Genomic DNA, 16,928 nt, shown 5'->3' on the forward strand with positions numbered 1-16,928 from the left:
AACCCTACTCTGATCTATGGTGGCCGAGGGGTGCAAACCAAATTTACATAATGCAAAACACTTTTACAACCTCCAAGACAAATTTAAAAGCGACAAAACACTTTTACAAGTCCAAAAACACTTTTACAAGTCCGAAAACACTTTTACAAGTCCGAAAACACTTTTACAAATCCAAATGTAACCGGAAAGGGAATGTTCCAACTCCGGGGTTGAACCGGAAGTGACAACGAGGAGCGGCTAATGCAACTTTTGGTTGTTGTTGATGGTGAACCAAGCGAGCGGGTGATGTTTTGCCTGCTTTGTGAGGAACATATGAACTGATTGACGCGGTTTTGTTTTTCAGGTGGTCGGTCTTTAGAGTGTTTAAATGACGCAGATCAGACCGACAGAGTGCATTAGCCGCTCCTTGTCGTCACTTCCGGTTCAATCCCGGAGTTGGGACATTCCCTTTCCGGTTACATTTGGATTTGTAAAAGTGTTTTCGGACTTGTAAAAGTGTTTTGTCGCTTGTAAATTTGTCTTGGAGGTTGTAAAAGTGTTTTGCATTATGTAAATTTGGTTTGCACCTCTCGGCCACCGTGCTAATCACAGTAACAGGGTTGCTAATCCATGCTAATGTGATCTTTTTCTCAGCAGTAGAAGCTAGATATTTAGCTGCTGTTACTGCTGACCAAGAGGACAAACTTACTCCTTGGCAGAGTAAAAACAACTAAATAGTGGTGTAAATGATGTAAATAGAAATATTTACAAAAAAATGTAGAAAAAAAGGTCTAGAATTTATTTAAAATTTGCAGTTAATGTCTTCTCTGTAATTTTTACTCCACTAAGAAATACTGCGGAGTTATATGATGATCGTTTGTTTGTCTGTTATACAATGGTTGAGCAGCGTTGGCAGAGTACAGACAGATAGATAGATAGATAGATAGATAGATAGATAGATAGATAGATAGATAGATAGATAGATAGATAGATAGATAGATAGATAGATAGATAGATACTTTATTAATCCCCGGGAAAATTCAATCTACTACCACTATTGCAGTAATGTAATACTGGCTCTCTTGTTTACACTTTGCAAAGTCATCCAGTGGACCGGATTGGACCCTCTGGTGGGCCGGTTTTGGGCCGCGGACCGCACGCTTGGCACCCCTGCTGTAATCTATTGGTCGGCACGATGTGACGGATCCCGATAAGCGGCCAATACGGTGAGCGCGCACGCTTCCACGAGCGGTACACATCAGCATGGGACGCTCTCTGGCGCCCCAACAATAGAGTGGCGTGTACCATTACGAGCGGCGGTGGGGGGGGGGGCGGCGGGGACGTTTCACCACGAATCCACGTCTTGTCACTGCCGTTACCGTGAGAGGAGGGAATAAAAACTCACGTCGTCCGTGCGTGGAACTGACAAGACTTGTTGTCGGCCGAACCGGAGCGGATTTAAGCAGAAATCTGAGGGACAGCTTCACGGAGGATCCCCCCCACCCCGTTCGGATAAAGACGCTCCTGGATCCTCCTGCGTCGCCGCCTCTTCCAGCAGGAGAACATTTTAATACCGGAGCAGCGCAGCGACATGGAGCCGAGCCGGGGATTTAAATTCAGCTTGGACACGGTGGCACGCTCTGCTGCTCACTGAGGATGGGAAGGAAATAAGAGGGATTTTAACAAAACGTATCAGGTAAAAAAATAATAATAATAACACAAATGAATGAATAAATAAAAATGACAACAGTGTATTTAACTTGACTTTTAGTGCAACAACCCGGTCACCATGTTGTAACGTTAGCTGCTGCTTGCTTTTGGTAATCCAACCCTGCTCAGCCATCACTGACTCCCACATTAACCCGGCGCACAGGTGACTAATGCGGTGTGTTTTTAAACGCAGAGACTCCGAAGTGTAGGGGGTTAAAATAATAATTAAAAAAATCATTAAAAGTACCACGAATATGTGTGTTTACAGCTGAATAAATGACCAATTTGTATGAAGACTGAACTGCAGCTCCACATCTGCATGAGCCTGCCGCTGCAGCGTCTTGACATGTGAAGATTATCACGCTGCGAGTGTTTACAATGCCCTGCTATTTATATATAACCTGATTTATAACGAAAAAACGCACACCTTTTCATGCTGCATGTACTTTATTCGTCCGTGGCTTGTTGTCAGTGTGCTACAGTGTTATAAAGATGATGATGAATTAATTGTTCCCACTTCCACTGACTTGCCTGTGCGTGGATCAGGGGCTGGGGTCTATTCCAGCCAGCTTGGGGTTTTTTTGCAGTCATGGGGGGATGGTAGCCTTCAGCCTCCAGTGAAAATCATGCTTTGTGAAATCCGAAACCTTCTTTGTACTACTTCAAGTGCAAGAAGAAGAAGAAGAAAAGTGTGCATGAGGAGCAGTGGTGTTGTGCAGTAGTGTGCAGACCACTTGATGGTATTATTTGCAGTGCATGATGCATGATGGAAGTGTGTGTGGAGCAGGCTTTCTGCAGTGCACTTGGGATGCTGCAGGTAACTCTTTGCAATGTTTCACGACTTGGCCCTTTAAATGCAGTAGTAAAGCGAGAGCAGTGTTTCTGTTCAGGTCTTGGGTTGCTGATGAATGAATTACCTTGGTTTGCAGAGTCATTGATTTAAAAAAAAACAAAAACTAGCCTATGGAAGCTGCTGTGCCTGCTGCTGGTGGAACCAATTTGTGCCTCTGATGTATTAACCCTCCTGTCGTCCTGTGGGTCAAAATTGACCCGTTTTAAAGTTTGAAAATGTGGGGAAAAAATATGTTTTCACAGTGAAACTTCTGATGTCCACATTTTCAACATTTTTGGGAAATTTGGTGGAAAAAAGAAATTTTAAAAATGTTTCTTAAGAACATTCACAAAAAAATCTACCAAAATCCAGTGAATTTTGCTGGATTTTGGTTGTTCTTAAAGAAAATATTAGAAGTTTTACTGATATATATGGAATCACTTTAGATATTTTTAGGATTTTTTTTGGAAGATTTTTACTCATTTTTGAAAATATTTACAAGAATTTTCTTGCCAAATTTTGGGATTTTTTTTATAAATCAAACTTTGAAGGGAAACTTTTAAGGAATTATTGAAATTTTCATCATGAAGGTTTTGCAAATTTTCAGAAATTTGCTGAATTTTTGGATTTTTTTCAGACAATGAAACAGTATTTTTTGTTGCCCACAAATGAAGACAACAGGAGGGTTAAAATTGTGTTCAGATGTAATGATAACACACAGGAGATGCAAACAGACGTAGCAGTGGCTGCATGTGATGAGCTCAAGGATTTTGCTTTTTTAGTCGCCTAATGAGGTTAAAGAATTAGCCTCAGTCAGTTCAGGTCACAAGTCTGAACAGAAACAGTTGAAGCTAAAATTGTCCGCTCGCCTTTTTTTTTTTTTTTACACCTACATTGTCTGGAACGTTGTAGAATGAAATCCATCATTGATTTGATCCGAAGTTACATAAGATTCTTAATTTAAATCAAGAATATGTTAACACACAGATTCTGCTTTCAATGCTTTGCAGGTGAGCCCAGAAGAACGTACACTACCATTCAACAGTTTGGGGTCATTGCATGTTTTCCATGAAAACTCCCACTTTTATCCATGTGCTAACATAACTGCACAAGGGTTTTCTAATCATCAATGAGCCTTTCAACACCATTAGCTAACACAATGTAGCATTAGAACACAGGAGTGATGGTTGCTGGAAATGTTCCTCTGTACCCCTATGGAGATATTCCATTAAAAATCAGCTGTTTCCAGCTACAATAGTCATTTACCACATTAACTATGTCTAGACTGGATTTATCATTCATTTAATGTTATCTACATTGAAAAAACCCTGCTTTTCTTTCAAAGATAAGGACATTTCTAAGTGACCCCAAACTTGTGAACAGTAGTGCATGTCACTTAAAGAAATCATTGCCGTGAAAAATGTGTATGTGACTGTGTGTGAAAGCACCCTTGACTCCTTTGACAAAGTAGTCTGAGGGCCTTTTTGCAGCTGTTAGATTTATCAGCCTGCAACAGTGGAGTCCAAGCTATCACATGACTGAGCAGGAGCTATAGGCAAGGTTTCACAACCGCTCAGGGGGGGACTGTATATGTGCAGAGGATGTTTGCCGTATTGGCTGGATTTGAAGTTGGTTTCTAGACATAATCCACTGCCTCTCCCTAAAATGACATTTACAGAACCGGTGATCAAATTCACCCACGCTCTCCTCTAAGTGGATGTGTGCTGAAGGATGACTGCTGTGGTCCAGGATCGCTGTTGTTGTTCTGTTTGAGGTTAGTTCTGTTCAGCTGCTTGCTTCACATTACTGTTCATTGTCTGCACTGAACACAGGTGAAAATTCTGAGGAAAGCTGGAGGATCCTACAAAATATCCTGCTGTTTGATACGTACACTACCGTTCAAAGGTTTGGGGTCATATAGAAATGTCCTTATTTTTGAAAGAAAAGCATTTTTTTCAATGAAAACAACATTAAATGAGTCAGAAATCCAGTGTAGACATTATTAACGTGGTAAATGACTATTGTAGCTGGAAACAGCTGATTTTTAATGGAATATCTCCATAGGGGTACAGAGGAACATTTCCAGCAACCATCATTCCTGTGTTCTAATGCTACATTGTGTTAGCTAATGGTGTTGAAAGACTCATTGATGATTAGAAAACCTTTGTGCAGTTATGTTAGCACATGAATAAAAGTGGGAATTTTCATGGAAAACATGAAATTGTCTGGATGACCCCAAACTTTTGAACAGTAGTGTAAATCTATATAATAGGAGCTAATAGGTTTTAAAACATTTAATGGTCTTAGCTACAGGCATATTCCAGGAATCAGAATCAGCTTTACTGGCCAAGTACCTACAAGACAAACAAGGAACTTGGTGTCACCCTAGGAATAAGGAAAGAGAATTTCAAAAAAACAAACAAAAAAAAAAAAAACTATAGAAATGAGAAAAGGGGAAAAAAATAGTAGTAATAAAAATAAATATAGCATAATATATGCAGATATTTGCAAGTTAGAAAGGAATATATAAACACAGTGCAAAATGATAATTGCTAGATAATGATACAGTGCAAAAAGCAGAGAATGCTGTTCTTAATGCAAAAAGTAATGTACATATGCATTGGTATATTGTATATTGCACAGGTGTGGAGGAATGGCTCAGCTGTTTAGCTAGGAAACTATTGTGTAAGTATGTTAGCACATGGATAAAAGTGTGAGTTTTCATGGAAAATATGAATTGTCTGGGTGACCCCAACCTTTTGAACGGTCGTGTAAATCTATATAATTGGTGCTCATAGGTTTTATCCATTTAGCGATCTTAGCTACAGGTGTATTCCAGGATTAAAACAGATCATATTGTCATTTTATCTGAGGCTGTTTGTGAACTTTTTCGCTGTGAGGGATGACATTCCTGCACAGTTTGCTCTTCTCATGTTGTTTTGTGCGTTTCAAAGGCCCTCGTGATGGAACAGCTTTGGCATGCCTCCTGTGGAGGCTTTTGGACCTCTCTTATTTGTTGACGTTACTCTGATCCTCTGCCAGTCTCTGGCTTTCTCATGCTCGCGAGGAGAATATCTCTCTTTTTTTCGCCTTTGTCTTTCTCAGAGTTGGAGAGGGGTGATAGGAGGACACAGAATAACACGGGGCATAATGAAAGAGCGTGCAGAGTGAGAGGAGGATAAAAAAGATGAGGGTGAAATGAATGATGTCTGCCTGGCATGAGGAGGTGGGAGGAAGTAGGGCCAGGGATTCTGGGAAAAGCAGAGAGAGCAAAAATGAATGTGCAGTGGCCATTTAGTGGAGCCACAGACGGACCTCCTATCTCCCAGCTGTTAGGATGCTCCACAGGGTCCGGCACACAGGAGCTATTGTTGGTCCTCTTGGCCAGGCCCACAGCTCCATAATGCTGCTTCTGTCCAGCGTCTCCACTGGCTGACAGAGAGACACCAGTTCAGCCCGTCTGACTGGTGCTCCTTGTGTCTTACTACCACTGCCTCCACCACTTCCCAGCAGTTTGCAGCGACTGTTCCTCTGTATTTCTTTCCCCTTTTTCTTTATGAACCTCCTTTTTTAATACGAGACACTGGCCTCATTCTCTTGTTTGTTTTTTCTCAATCCTCTCTACATCTCCAGGAATAGTCACAGTCTGCCTTAACGTTTTGCTTTACTGTAGCTGAGACTTTTAAAACAAATCTTACTCTGGAGCAAAGGCAGGAGAATATATTTTGAATGAATAGTATATTAGAGCTTTTCATAATGAGGAGGAAAATGAGGAGCCTGAAAAACTTTATGAGAAGCATATATTTTTCATCACAGTGCTCCATAACTTGATCTTTTGCCAGCAAATCAATATTTACCACTTAAGCAGCTGTACAATATCATCCAGAAAAGACTTGTTCTCACTGTTTTCCATCACCTTTATTTCACCTTATCTTTTCCCTCATCTCAACATCTTTTTTTCCACTATCATTTCTGTCCTCCCTCTCTCCGTCTCAAGTGGAAAGCAAACATGAGAAGTTATTTTCCGTCTCTTTTCAGTCACTTGTTTTGCATCTCTTCAGTCTCTTCGCCTTCGTAGATGTATACAGCAGGTCTGAGTTTGACCACAGCTGCAGTGTTTAAATACAGGAGTTCTGTCACTCAGCACATCGCTGAAGGCTCTGATGACTTTTAGAAAGGATTTGGCTTGCTTTTGTACAGTTTAGTCAAGCTGTATTTCATATCTGTCAGCTGCAGCTTGGGGAATAGAAGGGTACGCTCACACTCTCCAGCAGAATAATACGTTTATTTGTTTAAGTAAAGAACTTTAGTGTCTGAATGGTCTGTGGTGCAGAGCTGATAACACAACCTGAGTACCAGAACAAATAGAAAAAGGTTGAAGGCCTGCGCTATTTGACTTAAAATGTATTGTTAACCTCCTGCTCTGCCTTAAAGGGCTCCAGACTGTATCCTGCAAACTGCATAAAGAATCCCTTATGAATCGTCGTGTGGTGATAGTTGGGTATTTGTGAAATGGAGCGTCATGATGTCCTGTGACTGACCTGACTCATGCTGCCAGCTGAAAGCCAAAATGAGCTACACAATGGACTAAACTATGGACTGTTGATGCCACTCCCCGGGTTTCATGTGTACGTTTGAATGGTAAACGTAGCCTGATACCTTTTCTCAGTGCAGTGGATGCACTGACAGTGGGTGTGAACAGCATTGTGTACAGGGGGTCCTCCACTTACAGCGGGGTTCCGTTCCTATGGCCTGAAATAAGTCGGAACTCCGGCGAAAATGTAAACAAAGCCATTACATGCATCACAATATCGATCAGTTTTTCAGAAAAGTCATGAATACCAATGACTTTCATGCATGTATGAGTCATTTTACCCAAAGATAATTTCACTTCCATGGAGATGGCTTTCCTTTTCTTCAAAGCACTGCCGTCTGACTTAGGCTTGGGAGTCATAATGAAGGGCAAAAAGTTAGCAAATGTAGCACAATCCAAGGTGGCGTACAACCGATGAATGCAAGCAAAGCTGTCTTAAAGCGCTGTGTGACGACGTATTCATCCGCTCCGCTCACCAACTGGTTCCATGTAACGACGAAACGCCATAAGTCGAGGACGTTGTAAACCAAGGACCCCCTGTATTCATTTGTACTGTATGTCCATGGTTGGGGTATTCTCAGTGTTTTTAATGAGCAAATTAGTTTTACTGTAATGTGCTTGCCCTTTCAGGCCATGGTGTGTTTTCTGCCTTGTTTATCATTAGCAGTAAAATGCTGCCTGCTGACTTCAAAATGATCTTTGCAGCTGCACTTGGAGCATTTGAATACATCTGAATATTCAAAGTTGAGCAAACTCCACCACGATGGCAGCACAGCAGAACAGTGTATCGTCGTTCTCAGTGTGTTCCCCTCCGTTCGCTTGATTTCTGTCTTCCTGTCTTCACTCCCTTATTTCCACTCTTTCACCGATTGGTTCTCATTAAGCCGGAACGACCGATGGATGCCCAGGTCATTGTAGTCATGTGTAATGATTGATGGAGGCTGGAAAAATGGGAGGCGAGGCACGTTTATCACATCCGCAGCGTGAATCCCTCTTGTCAGGACTCGGATGTCTGTATTCAATTACCGACACGCTGAATTTCCATCAGGGTTTTCATAAGCACTCATTTTCCTTCTCTGTTGTTCGCCTGGTGCTGGGTGAGAGAACAAGGAGTAGCAAGGGAAGGAGGTAGAGAGGGAGAGACACTGAAGGAATAGAGACAGGAATGCATTAGAAAATAAAGGATGCAGTGCGCTGTTTGTCGCAGGTACATTATGTACTGCATCATTTCTTTAGTTTATACCCTCGCTCTTATCTTCTTTGTCATGCCTGCCGAGAATAAACTGTCTGCAAACCACAAATGTGATATCAGAGAAAGAGGACGGGAGCACCACTACAGCTTGTTAAAAGATGCTAAAGGGATCAGAAGAATGGGATGAGAAAAGAGAAGGAGAGCAACAGGGGAAGCAACATTTTGGTGTCCCGGTGTGTTTGTCCACGGTTTCTCAGCAGGACTGCCAGTGCACGCCGTCAACTGCAGCCTTAAATTAGGAGCCAATATTTGGCTGTTCATTTACAGCTCACAGCAAGGATCCAGCTCTGCTTTGGATTTGCATGAGGCCCAAGCACAAGGCTCGTCTGATTTATGCTGGATGGGAGCCCAGCAGAGGCTGTGAAATTTACTCACGGAAGTGGAGGCAAGCTCGCCTTTCCTTTGTGTTTGATGGCAAGCAGGAAATGCCAAATTCACTTAAATCCCCAGCAAGAAAACCTCCTACAAGACTGTCTTATACAGCAACTACTTGATCTGTGTTATCAGTGCTTATCATACAGATATTCTGTCAGTCTGTAGGGGACAAATCAGATCGCTCCAGAGCAGGGGTCAGGTGGAGGTTAGGAATTCCTCACTGTGAAAGACACATTTTCTAAGACAGTAAATGGAAATGTGAAGACACAGAGGTGGTGGTTGTTTGCAGTTATCAACTGTTAGGTCTGTCTACATTATCGCTAAGTATTATCACTGCCTGAAGGCAAATGGAGAGAGGATGAGGATGAGGAGGAGCTTCTTCCCAAAGGCTGTCCGCCTGCTGAACCTCAAACAGTTGACTCAATAGACAATCAAACCTGCAAATTCTGTTCAATATCCTGTTCACTTTTTCCTTGTATATACACTACCGTTCAAAAGTTTGGGGTCACCCAGACAATTTCATGCTTTCCATGAACACTTTTATTCATGTGCTAACATAACTGCACAAGGGTTTTCTAATCATCAATGAGCCTTTCAACACCATTAGCTAACACAATGTAGCATTAGAACACAGGAGTGATGGTTGCTGGAAATGTTCCTCTGTACCTCTATGGAGATATTCCATTAAAAATCAGCTGTTTCCAGCTACAATAGTCATTTAGCACATTAACAATGTAAATAAACTTTTTATTTTTGCAGTATTTGACACTTTTCTATCTATCTGTCTATCTAGCTATCTATCTAGCTACTTCTACTTCTTCTACTTCTTCTTCTACTTCTACCATTTCTACTTTCGGTCTGGAACAGGAGCTCAATACACTTCACTTTATGCTATACTGTGTATAATTGCGTTTGTCACACACAAAGGTCTTGAATCTTGAATCTACAGCATGTTAAAATGTCAATGATGTGATGTTGAAATGTGCTGCACAGTGGCTTGGTGGTTAGCACTGTCGCCGCGCAGAAGATCCCCGGTTCGCGTCCCGGCCTTCCTGGGATCTCTCTGCATGGAGTTTGTATGTTCTACCCATGGGTTTTCTCCATGTTCTCCGGCTTTCTCTCACAGGTCAAAAACATGCTGAGGTTAACTGGTGATTCTAAATTGTGAATGTGAGTGTGACTGTCTGGATTTGTAGTCCTGTGATAGACTGTTACCTGTCCAGGTGTCCCCTACCTTCACTTTAAGTCAGCTGGGATAGACTCCAGCGACCCTAATGAGGATTAAGTGGTGTATCAATAATGGATGGATGTATTTCTGATGTTGAAATCAAAGCAAATCATCCCATTCCAGTTGTGGGAAATACGCAGAGGTCCCTTACATAACTGTCATTTATGTGGGACACTATTATATAAGAGAGGTAAAACATTAGCACTCATATACATCAGCAATGGTAAAGACATGGAGGTGACACTCATGCGTCCTGACAGTGTCCATAGGCGCTGCTTCTTTGTCCTTGATCTGGAGCCGTGGTGATGAGTGTGTGTTGGTGCTCGTGGGTGAATGCTCGTGTATCATGCACGAGATCACGCTGCGTCTTTTTTATTTTTTCCTCGTGTTGACTGGACCGCAAGATGGCGGATGTGTTAATGCGATTCACTGCCTCGGAGGTCAGAGTGTAGCCAGCGAGCTGTAACTGCGAACCGTCATCTTCTTGACACGCCGATGCACTGCTGGCTGTGGGACCAGCCCAACGCTGAATAAACCCAGAACACTGCATTCTAATGGGACTGTGGCAGAAAGCATGTGCTGCTGAAACTGACTTTACTTCAGCTGGAATCTCTTCTGCTTTTTATTGTCATTATTATGTGGATTTGAATGGTAGAGTGTAGTAGATCCAACACTTACCACGGTTAGAGATGCTTTCCTTGTTCTGCTAGAGAAGGGGTGTCAAACATGCAGCCCGTGGGCCAAAACCGGCCCTCCAGAGGATCCAATCTGGCCCGTTGGACGACTTTGTAAAGGAAGCTATAAAACTCTAAATTTAAAATAATTTCTAGACCATGACAAGTTGTTTTGATCATAAAGTAAAATACTAGATTGTTCATTGTTCTTTTGTGTCTCATTTTTCTAAAATTTTCTTTTTTTTTGGTCATTTTTTTGTCTCATTTTTGTTGCTTTGTAGCTTTTTTTGTCTAATTTTTTGTTCTTTTTTGTTTTGTTTCGTTTTTTTGTCTCATTTTTGTTGCTTTGTAGCTTTTTTGTCGAATTTTTTGTCTTTTTTGTTTTGTTTTGTGTCGCTTGTCTAGTTTTTGTCATTTGTGTCTCATTTTTGTAGTATTTTGTCCTGTTTTTGTTGTTTTTTGTCTATTTTTTGTCTGACTTTTGTCATTTTGATCATGAAGTAAAATACTATATTATCAGTTCCAGCTACCTGTGACTAAATGTTTTGTGTCCTAATGAGTAAATGATAAACTGACGCATAATGTTGCTGAAATTGAACTTATTTTTCTTCAGAAATTTCAGGTTGTTCATAATGTTTTGTACAAAGATAATTCCTTAAATGTGAACATTTTCAGAAAGTACTTTTTTGCACTAAAACAAAGGAAACGTTTGGAGTTGTGGTTATTTCTAGGTTATTATGCTGTGGTTTTACTGGTCACTTGAGATCATACTGGGCTGAATGTGGAACCTGAACTAAGATGAGTCTGACACCCCTGTAGCAGAGAGAAATATTAATGGTGTTTATGTAGTTGCACAGCGCTGGTTAGCAGTTCCATCTGCATTCACATTTATTAGGACGCGTTTATTGCATACCAGCAGCGATGGAATGCAACAGATGTCACACTCAAAGATCTGTCATATTTTCTGCAGTTTAAATACGGATAAATGTGCGATTTAAGGCTGAATCTTGTCCAAATGTATCGTCGTACCCACAGCTGACACACACCTCCTCCTATGACTATACACTCAAAAACCTTAACTGCTGTGATTGGTTGTTGCTTTGTGTATTTCATTTTACTTATTTTCCGACCCTCAGTGCATTAGGAGAAAGGTTCACTTCACTGGCTGCATTCAAAGTACACCCCCAGATGACAGGTGTTTTGGCTGGTGCACCGGTTTGATAAATAACATGGACATCTCCAGAGGCTGAATCTGAAATAGAATCTGAAGCAAAGAGAAAAAGACTTTGTAAATCCGGCCCTGCTGCAGATGTGCTTTCTCAACCCTGAAGTGTGGAGACGGGAAGGACACTTTATGATATTGTTTTTGTTGCCACCAGAATTTATACCCCACGTTTTGGAAGTTTTCCAGCCTTCTTATCGACCCTTTTTAATAGGAGGTGTAAAGTTAAATTCAATAGTGTGGTGGTCAGGCAATCACAGAGGTGTGCACACAGAGCGGTGCTGCATAAATCCTGGAAACAGCAGTAATAGTGAGGCTGTTGCTTGGCAGCTAAGGTTATTCAGAGCTTGTTTACATCCTGCTGTGAACCAGTTCATGTGTTCGTGTCATTGTGTGTTTATTTTTGCATTGTTAATGTTTTGCTTGAATAAATAGCACTTTGCGTCAGCTGTATAAATAAAGGTGAACTGACCTTACTGCAGCCAAGCGGTGCAGGGAGGCTGGATGATGGCATTTTAATCAGTCCTGATGTTCCCTCTGTGAGGAGCAGGCTGTGGCTTAGAGCAGGGGTGTCCAACATGCGGCCCGCGGGCCAAAACCGGCCCTCCAGAGGGTCCAGTCCGGCCCGTGAGACGACTTTGTAAAGTGTAAAAATGACAGAGAAGATATTCACTGCAAATTGTAAATCTATACAACTATAAATTTAAAGTAATTTCTAGACCATGACAAGTTGTTTGGATCATAAAGTAAAATACTAGATTGTTCTTTGGTCATTTTGTGTCTGGTTTTTGTAATATTTTGTCTTGTTTTTGTTTTCTTTTGTCTTTCCTTTTGACTGACTTGACGTTTGTCTCATGTTTTTGTTGTTTTGTTTCTCTTTTGTGTTGTTTTGTGTTAACTTTTGGTCCTGCTTGTGCTTTTTGTCTTATTTTTGTCACTTTGTGTTTGGCTTTATTCATTGTTTTGTGTATCATTTATGCCGTTTTGTGGGGTTTTTTTGTCTCGCTTGTGGTCTTTTTTTGGCATTTTGTTTCTCGCTTTTGTTATTTTTTGTCTCGTTTGTGTCGTTTGTCCATTTTTTGTTGCTTTGTAACTTTTTTTGTCAAATTTTCTGGGCTCTTTCTTGTTTTATTTTGTGCCGTTTGTCTCATTTTTTGGCATTTTGTGTCTCATTTTTGTAATATTTTGTCTTGTTTTTGTAGTTTTTTTGTCTTTTTTGTCTGACTTGTCATTTGTCTCATGTTTTTGTTGTTTTGTTTCTCATTTTTGTCATTGTGTTTCTCACTTTTGTCATTTTTTGCTTCATTTGTGTCATTTGTGTAATTTTTCTCATTTGTCAATTTTTTGTCACTTTGTAACTCTTGTCTAATTTTTTATCTCTTTTATGTTTTGTTTCATGTTGTTTGTCTCATTTTCTTGTCGTTTTGTGTCTCCTTTGTCATTTTGTGTGCCATTCTTGTAATATTTTGCCTTGTTTTTGTTGTTTTTTTTGTCATTCTTTGTCTGACTTTTGTCGTTTTGATCATAAAGTAAAATACTATATCATTCAGTTCCAGATAGCTGAGACTAAATGTTTTGTGTCTTTGTAGACACTCTGACCTGGAAGTTGTAATGTGTAAATGATAAACTGAGGCATAATGCTGTCAAAATTGAATTTGTTTTTCTTCAGAAATTTCATGTTTTTCATAATGTTTTGTGAAACGACAGTTCCTTAAATGTGAATATTTTGCACTAAAACAAAGGAAAAATTTGGAGTTGTTGTTGTTTATCGCTTTTTATGCTGTGATTTTACTGGTCCGACCCACTGGAGATCTTATTGGCCCTGAACTAAGAAGATTTTGACACTCGTGGCTTAGAAGATATAAAATAAATGCACCACAAAACTCCATATTGCAAAGGTCTGAGTTTGCTTCATCAGCCCTTGAGCTGGTTAAATGCCAGAGCAGTGTTAAACAAGCTTGGCGTGAGCTGCCTGGAGGAAAACCATCCTCCAGCGAAACAGTGAAGCAGCAGCCCACATGGGTCCATCCTGAAGTGTAGGATAAGGTCAAAGAGTCACTTCACTATTGTGTGTGTGTGTGTGTGTGTGGTTATATAAATGTTAGCGGTAACTGGAGGCAGGAGCCTGGTTTGCGTAGTGAAGCCTCAGGAGGACAGATAGGTGCTGACAGACAGGCCTGGCCTCACTGCAGAGCCTCTTTTCCCATCTGTCTCCCTCTACATTACTCTTTACAGGCCTTTCTGCATGTTTATTCTTCCTATCTCTTTCTTTTTTGCTCTGTCTCACCCCCTCCTCTCTCCCGCTGTCTGTTTCTTACATAACTACATATGATTTTCCTCCCCATCGTATGTTCCACTTTACATAAACCTGAGCTGCACATTTAGTGCTGCTGGCTGCTTTCACTGAGGCTGTTGATGACTCCTGGTTTTGCTGGACGGCAGCCATGGTATGTTTGAAGGATTGGGCAGATTTTTTTAAATTCATCAATCTACAGTGAGTTCAGGGAAAGTTAACATTACAGTAAAGGGGAAGACAGGCTGTTACAAACAACTTCAAGTAAGAATTTAAATAATGCAGCACAAGAAAAATACCTTCCAGGGATCTTTCTGCATAGTTTCCATGTTCTCCCTGTGCATGTGTGGGTTTTCTCCAGGTTCTCCAGCTTCCTCCTACAGTCCAAAAACATGCTGAGGTTAATTGGTGATTCTAAATTGTCCGTAGGTGTGAATGTGAGTGTGATTGTTTGTCTTTTTATGTAGTCCTGGGATAGACTGGTGACCTGTGACCCTGCCTTCACACTAAGCCAGCTGGGATAGACTCCAGCAACCCTAATGTAGATTAAACGATGTATTGATAATAGATGAATGGATGGAAGAATACTAGCTAGCTACATGAGTGAATTTAGACACTATTAGCATTTAACACATTGTGAACAGTTATATTAGCATGTAGTCTAACCCAGTCTAACTAGTGTCTTACTGCCACACCGAAGTCCAGCTGTCATCCACATGAGTGAGGTCTAAGAGCAGCCCCCTCAGGTGAGTCGTGTCGCCTCCTACCTGTAGCAGCATAGACTGTACAGGACGTGACGTCAACATGGTGCATTCAAAAGCACTCGGACATCGGAGATTCACTCGTTATTCGTCTTTCCTGGACTTTCGCTCTTTATGCGGCCACAACCTTTCATATACATATTTTTGAATTAGATCGTTCAGAACTGGGGTGGCAGCCGGGGTGGCAAGGCATCTTCTAGGGGTGGCAGTTGCCACCCTATGCCACCCCAGTAGATCCACACCTGCATGTGACTACCTAGTGGCCCACTAGTGACCGCCCACCAAGTGGGCAATTTTCAGATGCAACGTGTTTACATGCAGGAAAAACTGATCTAGTCGACACGTAGCATAAGTTAGCTGGGATAGACTCCAGCCCCCCGTGACCCTAAGGAGGATAAAGCGATGGATGGATGGATGGATGGATGGATGGATGGATGGATGGATGGATGGATGAAGTTGCCATGTCAGCCAAGTTTTGTGCAGATGTCCAGGTGAAATTAATGCTGTAGATCATCCTGGTAGCTGAGCTCATCTCCAGCAGGGGGCTTTAGTCATATGTCATAGCACCCCTCTTCTCTTTTCATATCCGATAAAAGGAGAGAAACACTGCCTACACATGGAATTACTGTCATTAATCCTCCTGTTGTCCTCATTTATGGGCACCAAAAAAATTATCGTTTCCTTGTCTGAAAAAAATCCAAAAAATCTGCAAAAAAATTCCCCAAATTTCTGAAAATTTGCAAAACCTTCAGGAAGAAAATTCCAATAATTCCTTAAAAATTTCCCTTAAAAGTATTTATTTATTTATTTTTTTTTAAATTCACCAAATTTGGCAGGAAAATTCTTGTAATATTTTCAAAAAAGTAAAAATCTTCCAAAAATCTTCCTAAAAATATCTAAAATGATTCCATATATATCAGTAAAACTTATATTTTCTCTAAGAACATTCACAAAAAAATCAACCAAAATCCAGTGAAATTCACTGGATTTTGGTTGATTTTTTTGTGAATATTCTTAAGAAATGTTTATAACATTTCTTTTTTTCCCACCAAAAAAATGTTCAAAGATTTCCCAAAAATGTTAGCAACGTGGACATCAGAAGTTTCACTCTGAAAATATTAAATTTTTCCATATTTTCAAACTTTAAAACGGGTCAGTTTGACCCACAGGACGACACGAGGGTTAAAATAGTGTTTAAACGCTGTGTTAACTTAGATATCTTATTACATGCAAATCCATGACCTGTGCTTCATGGAAAAAAGATCACGTTTTTCCACACCATGTCTGGGGTCGAAAATGAGTCTAATTTGTGGAATTTGTGCAAAGAGAGTTTGAGTTGTGAAGTGGATGGGGATCTGAAGCTGCGAAGTGAAGGGCTCTTCTCGTGTGGATGATAGGAAGAGGTGGACTATGAGCCAGCCGAGTAGGTGTTTATCTAATTGCAGCAGGACTGAGAGAGCTTTAGGTTGTAAGAGCGATGCAGTGGTGACTGTGATTGACAGGGGCATGATGACTCAGATCTCCTCACAGTGTCTCGGGGAGGCAGCGATGAGGGAGACGGCAGACAAGCCAAAGTCTGACCGACCGCAGCAGATAACAAAGAATCGTGTGGGAGCAGAGATAACGGCTGCTATGGATTCTGTCTCTCTCTTATGTCGTTACTTGTGCATTTGTACTCGCGCACACACACATCACCGTCCTCACTTAATACTGGAGAGAAGACTCAGGGCTTGAAATATGCCCACTGATAAGAGGGGGAAAAAACAGAGGCGACCGAGGGGAGAGAATACACAAGTGAGAGCCTTTCTACCTGCAGGAAGAATTGGATTTTGCTTCCCTTTCAAGATGTGTCGATGGGAGACGAGCAGAGAGCCTCACAATGCACGATGACGGCCAAAAGCAAGAGGGGGAGAAGGGACTGAAAGGGGTTTTGTCTCCATCCTCTCTGTCCCATTGTCACCTGTATTACCTTCTTTACAGACGAGACGCTGCGTTGGGTTTGATCTGA

The 16,928-nt window shown here is 41.2% G+C and overlaps 1 protein-coding gene across 5 annotated transcripts in view; it reads left to right on the plus strand.

The window, feature by feature from the left end:
• The first annotated feature begins 1,311 nt into the window (after positions 1-1,311).
• The window catches only part of wasf1 (WASP family member 1), a 95,974-nt gene continuing 80,357 nt past the window's right edge, over positions 1,312-16,928 (plus strand). For 2 of the 5 annotated variants that reach the window (XM_055015768.1, XM_055015770.1), the window contains exon 1: positions 1,312-1,675. The gene's annotated coding sequence lies outside the window, so the exon portion shown is untranslated. Of the gene's footprint in view, positions 1,676-4,199; positions 4,296-16,928 lie in introns of all 5 variants that reach the window. The other 3 variants (XM_055015771.1, XM_055015772.1, XM_055015769.1) reach the window with 2 other exon arrangements.

Source organism: Amphiprion ocellaris, chromosome 12 (genome assembly GCF_022539595.1).
Source record: "Amphiprion ocellaris isolate individual 3 ecotype Okinawa chromosome 12, ASM2253959v1, whole genome shotgun sequence".
Classification (NCBI taxonomy): Eukaryota; Metazoa; Chordata; class Actinopteri; family Pomacentridae; genus Amphiprion; species Amphiprion ocellaris.